We start from the raw sequence: 12,365 nt of genomic DNA on the forward strand, positions 1-12,365 counted from the left end.
TTGGGCTCAAGCAATGCAAACAGTATAAGCAGGATAGAAGGACGGAGGGAGGTGGGAGGGGAAAGAGGACAGAAGTGCTGCAGGGAAGTCTGTGCTGAAAGCAGCCCCCACATTTAATAGGATCAACCCAGAGGACCTTTCCCTCCCTCCTCCCAACAGAGTGGCGGCAGCAGGAGCAGCTGGGTCACCCAGGGAGAAGGAAATGCATAAGTGATTCAGCTCTTTTAAACACATTTTAATTCAATGTGTTCCTACGAACGTAGACAACAAGATTTTTAAAATGAAACACTTTCTGGGTTTGCAATCTGGTTGAAGTGATTGCATAGGCCTGACATATGCATTTGTTGGGAGAATTACAAGGGTCTGGCTCCCTGTTGAGTCAATCAGATTGCAGCTATTATACAAGCTTATTCAAAGATAGCACACAGTACTTCAGAGTGCAACATTCCCAACTGGGGTGAAAAGGCATTTTAAAAAAATCTCCTGGTTTTATCAGGTATTCAAGAAGGGTCTGAGTGCAACAGACATGCTCAGCCTATTAGGCAAGAAGGTGCCTCAGTGCTGTGATGGCTTTTGTTCGTTTCAGTATTTCCTAGACATTTGTGGAACAAGTTGAAGATGTTCACCAACAACAGACAAGAACCCCTGACACAGTGGAAGGTGCTCAGTACACTCATAAAAACAGTCTAACATACGTCTTCCCCTTTTACCATCCTCAGCCCCTAGGTTACCCAACAATATCAACCACTAACTAAGACGACAGAGGAGCTCAAGGCTAGCACTCTTAATGGGTTTAGCTGCATACCACAGAGCCCGTCAACAAGCTGACTAAGGGCTAGTTTACATTAGAAGTGCCACGCTGCACCGCCATGAGAGGCAGTAGCTATGGCAGCAGAAGTTCTCCCACTGACATAGTGCTTCCATACTGGTGCTTAGGTCAGTGTAACTTACATCACTAGGGGTGCCTTATTCACACCCCCGAGTGACATAAGTTATACCCACATAGTCTGTAGCATAGCCAAGCCCTAATGCTGCCAGCTCTTCATTATGACAAACCGAAGTCCTGTGCAATGTTACTAATGTCTATATGAATAAAGTGTAAGAGTCATTATGTCATGCATAATTATGTCAAATTATGCATTATGTCAAAATGTCATGCATTAACATACGGAAGCCTACAAGAATCTTACATTGCTTCATTAAAAAGGTTTGTATGCTCTTGAATCAATTTACTCATAGCTTAAATTAAGGACCTAATTTTTCTACCTTTCCTTGTATAACATTTACACCACTAAATGAATGCAAAGTCCATGGAGTGACTACATTATGAGCACACCAGATAATGCAGGGTGTTTGTGCAGCACTGTGCCCTATCTACACTGAGAAACAGGACAAGCGGAACACCAAGATGCAACAAGACAAATGCAGTGAGATAAGACATCTGATAACGAGTAAAGCACTTTGCAGGCAGCAAAGGCTGAGTTCATGCATCAAAACCTAAAAAACGTGAAGGGTCGACAAAAAATAATTGCAATGCTTTAGAGGATTATCAATAACTGAATTCAACTGCATTTTATTTGTATTCTATTTGCTCTCCGCACAGTCTCAGCAATATAAAATCCACATCCTGCTCTGCGGCTTAATGCTTAGAGACAAAAACCAACCAGCTGCTCATTAATAAAACACATCAGGTTCAACGGAAAACTCTGCTGATATCATTAGCTGCTTCTGTTTTGTAGGAAACCACAAACATTCCAACCCACTAGCTTTATTTCTATTCACTCAGACGCAGTTTGCTCTGTGCCTTTGACATATCCCCATCTCACTTCCAAAATGCTGAAACTAAACTGGCAGACACTAAAGCAGCAGCCATTTAGTGAGCACAGGGCAGCTCTCTAGCTAAACTGCAAGTTTGCAACTACCAGTACTTCCTCTCCATCTGTTTTTCAAATCCACGCTGCTCCACATATTCATATTCACACAAGTCTGTGTGCACAGGGCAGAGAACACAGCCATACTTTCTACTCTGCTGCATTTTAAGGGTGTGTTGGCGTGGACATAATCAGTCCAGCTTAGGAAGCAAATTATTTTAATGTCATGCTTCTGGCCAATATGAACCCTTCCCCCCCACCCCCTATCTTCTTTTTCCCTTCAAGATGCCTTATCACCTGTTAAGAGTTACTATGTCCTGGTCAAAAGCTATTGAAGGCTGTGGAAGCCCTTTTGTTGAGTTCAACAGGCTTTAGATCAGATCCTAGAGCAAGAGCAACAGCCGGAGAGTCTGGGAGAGCAGCAGAAGCTTCTTAGGGGCAGAAACCAGGTTTCAATCATGAATTGCCTCAGATATACGAGGGAAAACACAGGCCTGGCCACCATTAGTTTACTCCCCACCCCAAAATCTGGCAGCTGAAGGAGGTGGTTAGGCAGGCATCAGATTTCTCTCTTCCTCCTGCTCCCCATATCTACTCAGAGTGACAGGCAGCAGGCCATGTGAGAGAAGGGGAAGAAAAGGAGATCTCATAGCCCAGGAAGCCAACGGAACATCCCCATATTGAATGAAATGTTGGCCACAAGAGCTGGGGCAAGAGGAGACAGGAGAGCCGTGGGGGAGCTCAGATGGCAGGCCATAACATAATAGGCAATGTGAACCTTCATTTCCCTAGAGCCTCCCCAACTTCTCGACAGCTGTTAAAATGTGGCATTCCTACCATCCACCCAATACTGTGCAATCTTAGGCCACGTCTACGCTACAGTGTTAAGTCGACTTAAAGCAATTTATGATCGTCAACATAACTTCAGAACATCGGTAGAGCATGTCCAAACATTGCTCCTTTTGGCGGCTGAGCATGTCCACAGTCGCTGATGTTGCATCGACAGAGAGTGTGTTGCATTGTAGGTAGCTGTCCCGCCATGCAACTCTGCACCCTCTGCCACTGGAAGCTATGGGAATGGATTGCAGTACACCATGGGGACATGCTCATCGTCACGCTCCATGGGCTTCCAACTTCATTTTGCACTGTTTTTGAACGGCCCATGTGAACTGTGCACCCGCCATTTCTGCCTGAGCTGCTGACCATGGTGGTGATGAGCATTATGAACACAGGGTGGCTGGTCCTGCAGTATTTCAGGAGCTGCAAGACAGAGTGTGATTCAGTGATGCCTGCCCTGCTGCCTGCCATGGAGATAAATAATGCATGATTGCTGCTGGCATTCATGAAGCAGCTTTCCATGGTAGACGGTTGGTACTGGGCTCGGGAAACAAGCACTAAGTGGTGGGATTGCACCGTGAAGCATGTATGGGATGATAAGCAGCAGCTGCAGAACTTTCAGATGTGAAAATCCACCTTTCTGGAACTGTATGTGGAGCTCACCCCAGCACTGTGACACAAGGACACTAGAACGAGAGCTGTCCTCACTGTGGAAAAGTGAGTGACAATCACTGTGCGGAAGCAGGCAACTCGAGACTGCTACCGGTTAGTCACGAATCATTTTGGAGTTGGAAAGTCCATCGTGGGTGTTGCCGTTTTGTAAGTGTGCAGGGCCATTAATCACCTCCTTCTACAAAGGAATATGAATCTCAATAATGTGCAGGAAATAATTGATGGCTTTGAGGCTATGGCATTCCCTAACTGGGGCAGGGCAATAGATGGAATGCATATTCCAATTTTGGTCCCGACAATCTTGCAACGAGTACATCAACTGAAAGGGCTACTTCTCCATGGTCTTGCAGGTGCAGGTGGATCACTGGGGCTGTTTCACTGACACCAGCGTGGTGTGGCCAGGGAAGGTGCATGATGCACGCATCTTTCGGAACACTGGTCTGTACAGAAAGCTGCACGCTGGGACTTTCTTTCCAGACCAGAAGATTCCAATGGGGAATGTGGAAATGCCCGTAGTGATCCTGGGAGACGCACCTAGCCCTTGCTCCCGTGGCTCGTGAAGCCTTACATGGGAACTAGACAGCAGCAAGGAGTGCTTCAACAACAGGCTCAGGAGATGCTGAATGACTGCTGAATGTGCTTTTGGGAGATTAACAGTTCGCTGATCCTATCTTTTTGGCCAGTTAGATCTCAAGGAGGAAAATATTCTGATGGTCATTGTGGCCTGCTACTCTCTCCATAATATTTGCAAATCCAAGCGGGAAAAGTTTCCCCAGGGTGAACTGTTGAGGCTGATCAGCTGGCTGCTGATTTTGAGCAGCCAGATACAATGGCCATTAGAGGGACACAGCAGGAGGCTATTCGAATCAGGGAGGCTTTTAAGGAGCATTTTGACAATGATTTCCAATAATGTGTCTTTAAGTGATGCATTGGGCTAGGTAATGATTACTTGCCACCTTGAATTACCCCTGTAGAGCTTACTTCCTGAGTGTTAACTGCAAGGAGCAAATATTCCTACCTATAGTCACTGTGTGTCAATGTTAGCACTGAGCAGAGTATGTATGTATGTATTTCACAAATAAAGTCTCATTTAATTTCAAAGACTTAAGTTTACTAACAGGATCAAACACAAACTTTTGATCAACCAGGGGAAATGACAAAGAAGAACAGTTTCGTGGCTAGGGCTCTCACAGCAGGGTGCAACTCCAACTTTCATTGGGAAACCAGTCCCTAGGTGTGGAGTGCACGGGGTACACCAGGAACAACCGAGGAACAGTGGTGGTGGAGTTTGAGAAGGGCATGGACCGGAGTTCTAGTAGCTGGAGGAGTGGTCTGGAATGGATGTGCTCAGACTGAAGGTTAATGAGGGACTTCAACATCTCTGTCTGGCCTTAATCATCTGCTTCTGCCCGTGTCCTTTCCTGGCTATTCAGCCTGAGTTTCTTGTTGATTGTCTCCCTCCACGACACCGCTGTGTGTCCCTGTCACAGTCCTTTGCTTGCTTACCACTTGCAATCAGCCCATGGTATCAAAATTCCTACAGATGGTGTGAAGCTGCGACTGCACCGCCTCCTCTCCCCACATACTCAGCAGATCCAACAGCTCCAGTGTGCGCAGACAGCATCTAGTGCGTACAGCGGGCATGGTCAGCTGGGAAGATGCTGTGTGAATTGTGCACAAGCAAACAGGAAGAGGAATTGCAAAAATTCCCGGGCTTTTAAAGGGGAGAGAGACGCAGACATATGTGCCTTCAAGATAGCAGAGTTTAAACTTCTGACCAGAGCGATCACATGGGACACCTCCTGGAGGCCAATCAGGGCGACATAACCAAATGCTGTGTCCAGGATGCTGTGTCACTATGTTGCAGAAAGCTCTACGTCACTTGTCAAGGTGGTTGTATTTTGTCAGCTTAGCAGGGGAGTTACATTGATGGGAGGAGCATTTCAGTGTGTATACCTCCACTGTTTTGTTGATGAAAGCCGACTTTTGTTGACAAAACACTGTAGTGTAGACAAGGCCTGAGCTTGGCTCTTCCTAATGTTTTTCTCCCTGCAGATTCTCTGTTTCCACTGCTCATTCTCATCCACGCTACAGAGACTCCAAACCTCTCTGTACACCATGGTTGGAACTCACATGACACCTGCTCCGGCTGCCAAGGTGAATCAGCAGCACAATTCTACATCTTTATGCAGATATCAAGCACCTGACACCCTGTGTTTCAAGAACCCTGTGTTCACAGATAACTGATGTTTACCAGGTTACTTCAATTCAACAGTATGGCATCTGCTGGGTGACATGGAAGAGACCAAAACTGTGAGACGTCTATGAAGAATGGTATTAGCAAGAGGAGGAAAGGGCAGTGGTAGCATTCTCTCACCACTGACACTATAGTGGTCTAAACTCTGTGTGGCAGGGATGCGTGTGGGCAGGGATGCGTGGCTAGCTTTAAGAGAAAGCGGACTGGGAACAGCCACTGCTCTGTGAGGAATCCTCCACCTGAAATTGTGTCCAAAGATCAATCAAATGTCTTCACATATTTCTGCTGAAATGAACAAATTACTCATTGGGGTTTTGCTACCCCAAAGAGCAGCAGGGCAGGGAGGTTGTGGAAACAGGATCCAGGCATGCAAATAACCAGAGATTCACATGACCGGCCTGTGGTAATTAGAAATGCCACAGTTATCCTCATAAGGCGACCACACACACCCTATTAGTAGGGGGATCAATTTAAGAGCTCTTTGGGGCAGACACTAATTTGCTACAAGTTTGTGTGTTGCCTAGTGCAGTGTGTCTTGACCTGGTGAAGGCCTCTAGGTGCTACTGCAATATAAATACTAAACACTAATAATAAATAAGGGGCATGTTAGTTCCATTTACTGGAATCGCACTACTTCCTTATCATGGGAGGAGAAAAGAGGTTTGCTGATATTACAATGAAATTCATTTGATATTAACTTCAAAAGCTCTATAGTCCAGTAGGCTTTTGCATTCAACAAATTATAGGTTACCTTAGGTGACTTCAAAGCCACCTTTTACTTCAGATTTTAAAAAAGTAACATGCACTGCATTAAAATACAATCATTCTTCAGGTGTCTGAGCTTTTCAAATAGATTCTTAATGCGTCAAACCCAAATACAAACCTGCAGTTGGGTAACCAATTTGTTAAGAGTAATTAAGTAAGTGACATTAATGTTAATTTATTAAAGCACATCCAAAGAAATAGCTGTGAGATAAGACTTGTGTTTCAGGTAGCTCCTGGAAAATGAAATGCCTAAATATCTCATTAATCATGACAAAAAACCCTGCTGCTGGCATCCAACTGACATTTCATTCGATTGCTCTAAAACGCTTTAATCAAATCAGTTTCCCTGAGGCTCACTACCTGTTTTAGCCAGAGAAACACCTGGGAGGATAGTCAATAATGGAAATCACAGGTAGTGGGCTCTCAAAGAGGAAAGTTCAAGTCAGTCTTATGATTACTCTTTTGCCACATGATTTATAAATGTCCGATAATCTGCTGTCACTGGTACACAAGCATTGGCTAAAAACACGCTGCTGGTGAAAACTTTTCATGGTCTGAAAAAGGCGGCAGGGATTTGAGAAAGACCACTAATGATTACTGGAATCCCTCACCCACCGATGAGCACTGGTTTCATCTTGCTGTGTTTTCACAGGACATTGTACTGCTGTTCTGATCGACTCACCCACAGCTTGGGGACCTTACTTTAAAGGTGTTAAAAGATGTAAGATTTAGACTGCCCATAGATCCTTTGCTTGCAGATCAGCTAAGAAATCAGTCTGTCCCTCAAAACAGATTTTTTCATCACTTCCAAACTGACCACTGAGAAGGTGGCCAAAGCCCTTGCAAGATTTAAGAGAAAAGCTGTTGGTTTAGTAACACATTTAATATTGAGGAGAGATAGCAAGACAAAGCCACCAAGAACAGCAACACGCTAAACAAATTAAAGGAGACTTTAAAATTTCATCACGGGATTTTTAAGATGGTAGAGCAAATGAAAAATTGGAAAGCTCAGCTTTTGATAGACGGTTAAATCAGAGATACAGGAGAGTAAAGAGGCAGCTCCACAATGGATTTTGCATCTACTATAATGGGGACTTCCTGGGGGATTGAGGTGGGAAACTGACATCCCTGTATCTAACAGCTTCAGTGAAAACCACCTCATGTGTGATTAGAATCTAGCATTGCTGAGTGGTAACAAAGTCCTGGTTGTTTGGCAGCTAAAGCATAGCGAATCAGTGATCCTCATGCATCGTCTAGTGAAGGTCTGTCTTCATCTCAAAAGTCGCTATCATGACGGGCATGAGCTCAGAGATGTAGGAATGAATAAGCTTGGAGACTAAACGACCTTTCCCTAATTTGTATAATATGTCCATCTGTATCATTGTTGCTACCACTGTAATACTTTCTACAAGATTCATTGCAATTGTATGTCATACGTAAGGTGTCAATGGAAAAGTTATGATCTGCTAAGTATGATTATCCTGGTTAAATGCACGTATCATATTGGCTATGTATTTCATCCCAAATGTGTTTGTTCCTGAGTGACACCTCTCAAAGAGATCTACGTCAAAGCTAGACAGCTATGTGTTGAAGGCCCATGAAGGATACTTCAGTCTAATGGTGAGCCATAGAAGAAACTCATCCCAACCAGTCAACCTTTCCAGTAAACACCTCAGAAAGAATATTGGCAATGGCTGCCCGTTTGTCAGCAAGCCACGTAACGACAAATATGTCATGTGACCCTGGCCTCCATCTTGGGCCAGTAAATAAATGTTCCATGCACTTGGGCTGTGGGCTTTGTTTGAGACAGTAAAAATCCATGCACATGGCAAAGAATTATAAAAAGACAACAGGCATCTCCATTTTGTCTTCATTTCCAGCTTCCTTTCTCTGGCCTAAATTTCTAATAAGGAAGCTTTGGACAAGGACTGGAGATCCCCCAATGTTTGGGTAATTCCAGAGAGAGGCTTTTGCAAGACAGCAATTTATTCCATCATTGCTGTGATCCTGATCTATGAACATTGAAAAAATATCACTTGTATGTATAAGATCTATTATCCATTTATAACTTTTCTTTTCTTATTAAACTTTTAGTTTTTAGTTACTAAAGGATTGACATCAGCACGATTACTGAGCAAAATCTGAGTTATATATTGATCGGGCTAAGTGGCTGATCCCTTGGGATTAGAAGGATCCTAGATCTGATTAAATTGGTTTTCTGTAACCACTCATCATAAATTCTAGTGCAGGGGCTGACAAAAAATAATTGACTAGGTCCAAATTTCTTGGTCAAGGTATAGTCGAAGTCCAGACTCCAGAGAAACATTTTTCACAACCCCAGTGTCCCAGTTCAACAAATACATACAATGCTGTGTAATATATCCAGGGTCTATTGCTTATATTTTTAGTGCATTAAATGAGAAATAAAATCAAACCACTGTTTAACCTAAAAATAACCTCCAAGAAAAATGGAATAAGTTATATTTGAGACTTTGAGAAAGTACATAGATAAAATGTCAAATAGATGCAAATATTAGCATCAAAACAACTTTCAGACAACTGTTTTAAGTTTTGAATTTGTTCTGAGTTTACAAAGAGTATAAACTTTGGTTTTGTCAAATAAAATTATTATAGGCATATAACCCTCCGACTGCGCCCCCCCCCCCAAGCTTAGGGTTACCATATTTCAAGTTCCCAAAAAGAGGACACTGCCAGGCAGAGGTGGAGGAGGGAAGCTGGAAGGGGAATACATTTGGGGGTGCTGGAGGAGGTGCGTGCATACTGGGAGGGTATTTGGGGGTGCTGGCAGGAGTATTTGGGGGCTACTGGCGGGGGTACCTGCAGACTTTCACTTGAAGTGGGGGCAGTGTCACTCCCTGTCACGGTGGCAGAGCAGCTGGCACAGGCCCAGGATGCAGTGCCAGCCCTTCAGTCAGCACCACTACCCAGGGCGGGGAGCCAGGACCTGACTCTGTCACTCCCTCCCGGCCCTGGTCGGGCTCGGAGTCCCTGAGGTGTGGCAGGCAGCCCAGCCAAGAGGCACTTGGCAGCTCTGCTTACAGAGTGGGCCAGATGGCCCAGCTCCCCTCAACCCCCCGATCTCCTGCCAGCTCCCCGCTTGGAGGGGCTCGTGCTCCTCCCTACCCCCCCGCTCACTGAGCCTGGACACCAGTGCCTGCTCGTTCGTCCACATGGCCCACTCGCCCCATCCCTGCGCTGCTGCCAACTAGCAGAGAACAGAGCTGGTGGGGCTGCAACTGCATAAAAACAGCTGCCCGGGGATACACTGTGCCCCCCCAGCTTGCTCCTTATTGGGTAGGGGGCCCTGTGCTGGGGAGTGGGCACAGCTCCAGCTCCACCCCCAGCTCCGCTTCAGCCCATTTGACCTTTGTGGTCCATTCAAAAGTGTCTGGTGGCCTGGATTTGGCCCATGGTCCACCTATTGACTATCTCTGGTCTAGTGTCTGGATGGTGAAGGCTGAAATGCCTAAGGAGACTGTGTTTTTGACTTTTTGTTAACCACTGTGGTGGGACAGAAGTTCACATTTGTTACTGGCTTGATATAACCACGAGTTTGCAGTGAGCCTGCCCTATTCCTCAGCCGCTTGTCCTGAATTTGGCACTCTCGGCTGTGACCCACTGAGGCACGGTGACAGCATCACAGCCCATCCTATGCCTGTTTTTCTTGATAAACAGAGGACTTATTTCCAAGGTGAGCACCTGGAATTTCCATGAGCATGGAATTCATGATAGTAACAAAAGAAGAGCAAGGTAAAGAAGTATGCTTTAAAGATACTCAGGCAAGAATCTGAAGATGTAATAGACCCATAGCTTCAGAATATATAGCTTTCCAGAAAGACAAAACGTTATGGCAGACAGCTGATTCATTGTGTAGGATCTGAAGGGGGGAGGGAGGGAACCCCAATGAAAGAGGATTTTTGTTCAAGTCTCATACCTGGAGTTTTGGTAAATGTTAGCTATGCATTTAATCACCCTCCCTCTACCTCTTAAAGCAACACCCCTGCAAGGTCTAGAAATATAGCCAAGTTAGAAGTTAGGATGCAGAGAATAAATAGGTTAAGTTGCTCTAAGTTACGGTCTCAGCTAGAGTCACCAGAATGCAGACAATGATTTTTAACAAAATCCCAAGAATGAGTGAATCTGGATTTTTAACCACTTAAGATGAAGATTCATTAGGCAGTAAGTGCAAATGGCTTGAAGTATCTAGCCAGTAATACCAATTATTACTAAATTAGAAGACTGGGTGTTGGCATCACTAGAAAAATGTCAAGTACTTATGACAGTTCTATTCACTTTTAGGTTTTCAACTCTAAATTGAGCATTGTCTATTGCATGTAAAATCTCTCAACATGCAAAACCCAGAGGAGACTGACTACTTTCATTTCAGCCCTTCTGAAGACAAACTCACTGAACTGAATTCCTGGTAAGATGTGTTAGTGAATCAGTTAAAAAGGCCAGGGGAAGATAGAAACTTCTTCAGAAGGATACACTTCCTTGTGATATTTCCTTGCCTCCTTGAGTGTTGATTTAGTCTTCATAAAAAGAGGAAAACGGATTAAATATCTCTGTGTATGTGTCTACAGTATTCTTCAGCAGTGAAGGACTGCACACAGAGAGATGTAATAAATAATCTTTGCATCTGAGAGCATCAGTTTTGCAAGGGAAAAATCTAGCATCATTCCAATCTCACTGAACTACAGAGAGAGCAAAAGCATTTCTAAAAACCATTAAGGTCTTGAAATAGGTTGCATTGTGCCTTTTGAACCCCAGCAATGCACAGCAAAATGGTCAACATGTGCCAGGTGTATTGTTATAAGAGAGTTTGAAAAGCAAGAGCAGCTCCTATGTCATCTTTTTAAAAGCAGTTAAAATGTCAGTCCAAGGATCTGATGCACTTCTCTTGAAACTGCAAAGGTACTTTAGGTGGGGGAAGAGACACAAGAGGACTTGTCTTGCTGTGGCCTTGTGGATAGGATGGAAAGCCTGTGTTTGGGATTCCTGATCCTAAGGCAGGCAGAGGATGAGAGCGGTACCAAGATTATGCCCTCTGCCTCTATGGGGATGGCGTAGCATTCAGCATGCTTCGTTCACCCCTTGGTGGGAAAGCTTTGCAATACCTGAGAATGCCCATCTGTGCATCTATGAAGAGAATGAATATTGATGATATAAATGACAGAATCTAGGGCAAAATGTTACCCTCCATATGAGAATGCCTCTGCATTAGAATCCAGGAAACAGCACAACTCCTTCCTATCATGTTCTTGTTGGGAAATCTTGCTACGAGAACACATGCCATGTCACCTCAAAGTGAAAAAAGCGGGCTCTTTATTTCAGGTCAACAAGAGGCACCAAATGCATGAAAAGTTTTATTTTCTGTAGTTTGTTCTTTTATTTAATTCCTTACGAAAGAACCTTGGGAAGTAACTGCTAAGAAGAAAACGGGTTTCAACTGATAAATATCTGCACTGTCAGGTTTTTGTAAGGCCACAACAGGGAAACACACATTTATTTTGGACTATTCACACCAGAATTAATAGAAAGTTTCTTATCCCTAAAACACAAACAAACAAAGCTTGGTGCAATACATCTGTGGTCTACTATGCACAGCTGTCAGCAGAAATAGATCATTGGACCTTTAGCACCAACCATTACCACTTGTGCTCAAGGAGTAACTTATCTGTCAACAGATGACAGTCTCTTTATGAGCCAGCAGCTAGAGAGAGACAGGATCACACTTACTTTATCCAATATATTACATTGGTACTTCATACAAATTGACAAATACACACTAGTCTAAGAGGGAGCAAGCCTTATCCCATTCACGGCATCGTTAGCTTGCCAAGACCCAAGAACTGCACTTGATTTGCATGAAATGGAGCAGAATGCAGTCAATACAAAATACAGCTCAGATCCTGGCCTCTTATGTTTTGACCAGGGCAGCC

At 44.2% G+C, this 12,365-nt stretch overlaps 1 protein-coding gene across 2 annotated transcripts in view; it reads right to left on the minus strand.

Moving 5' to 3' along the window:
* Positions 1-12,365, minus strand: part of HPCAL1 (hippocalcin like 1) — a 106,856-nt gene that overhangs the window by 10,721 nt on the left and 83,770 nt on the right. The window lies entirely within an intron of this gene.

The sequence above is a fragment of the Emydura macquarii genome, unplaced genomic scaffold (assembly GCF_026122565.2).
Source record: "Emydura macquarii macquarii isolate MOO-44397 ecotype Brisbane River unplaced genomic scaffold, CSIRO-AGI_Emac_v2 contig_1027, whole genome shotgun sequence".
In the NCBI taxonomy this organism is placed as follows: Eukaryota; Metazoa; Chordata; order Testudines; family Chelidae; genus Emydura; species Emydura macquarii.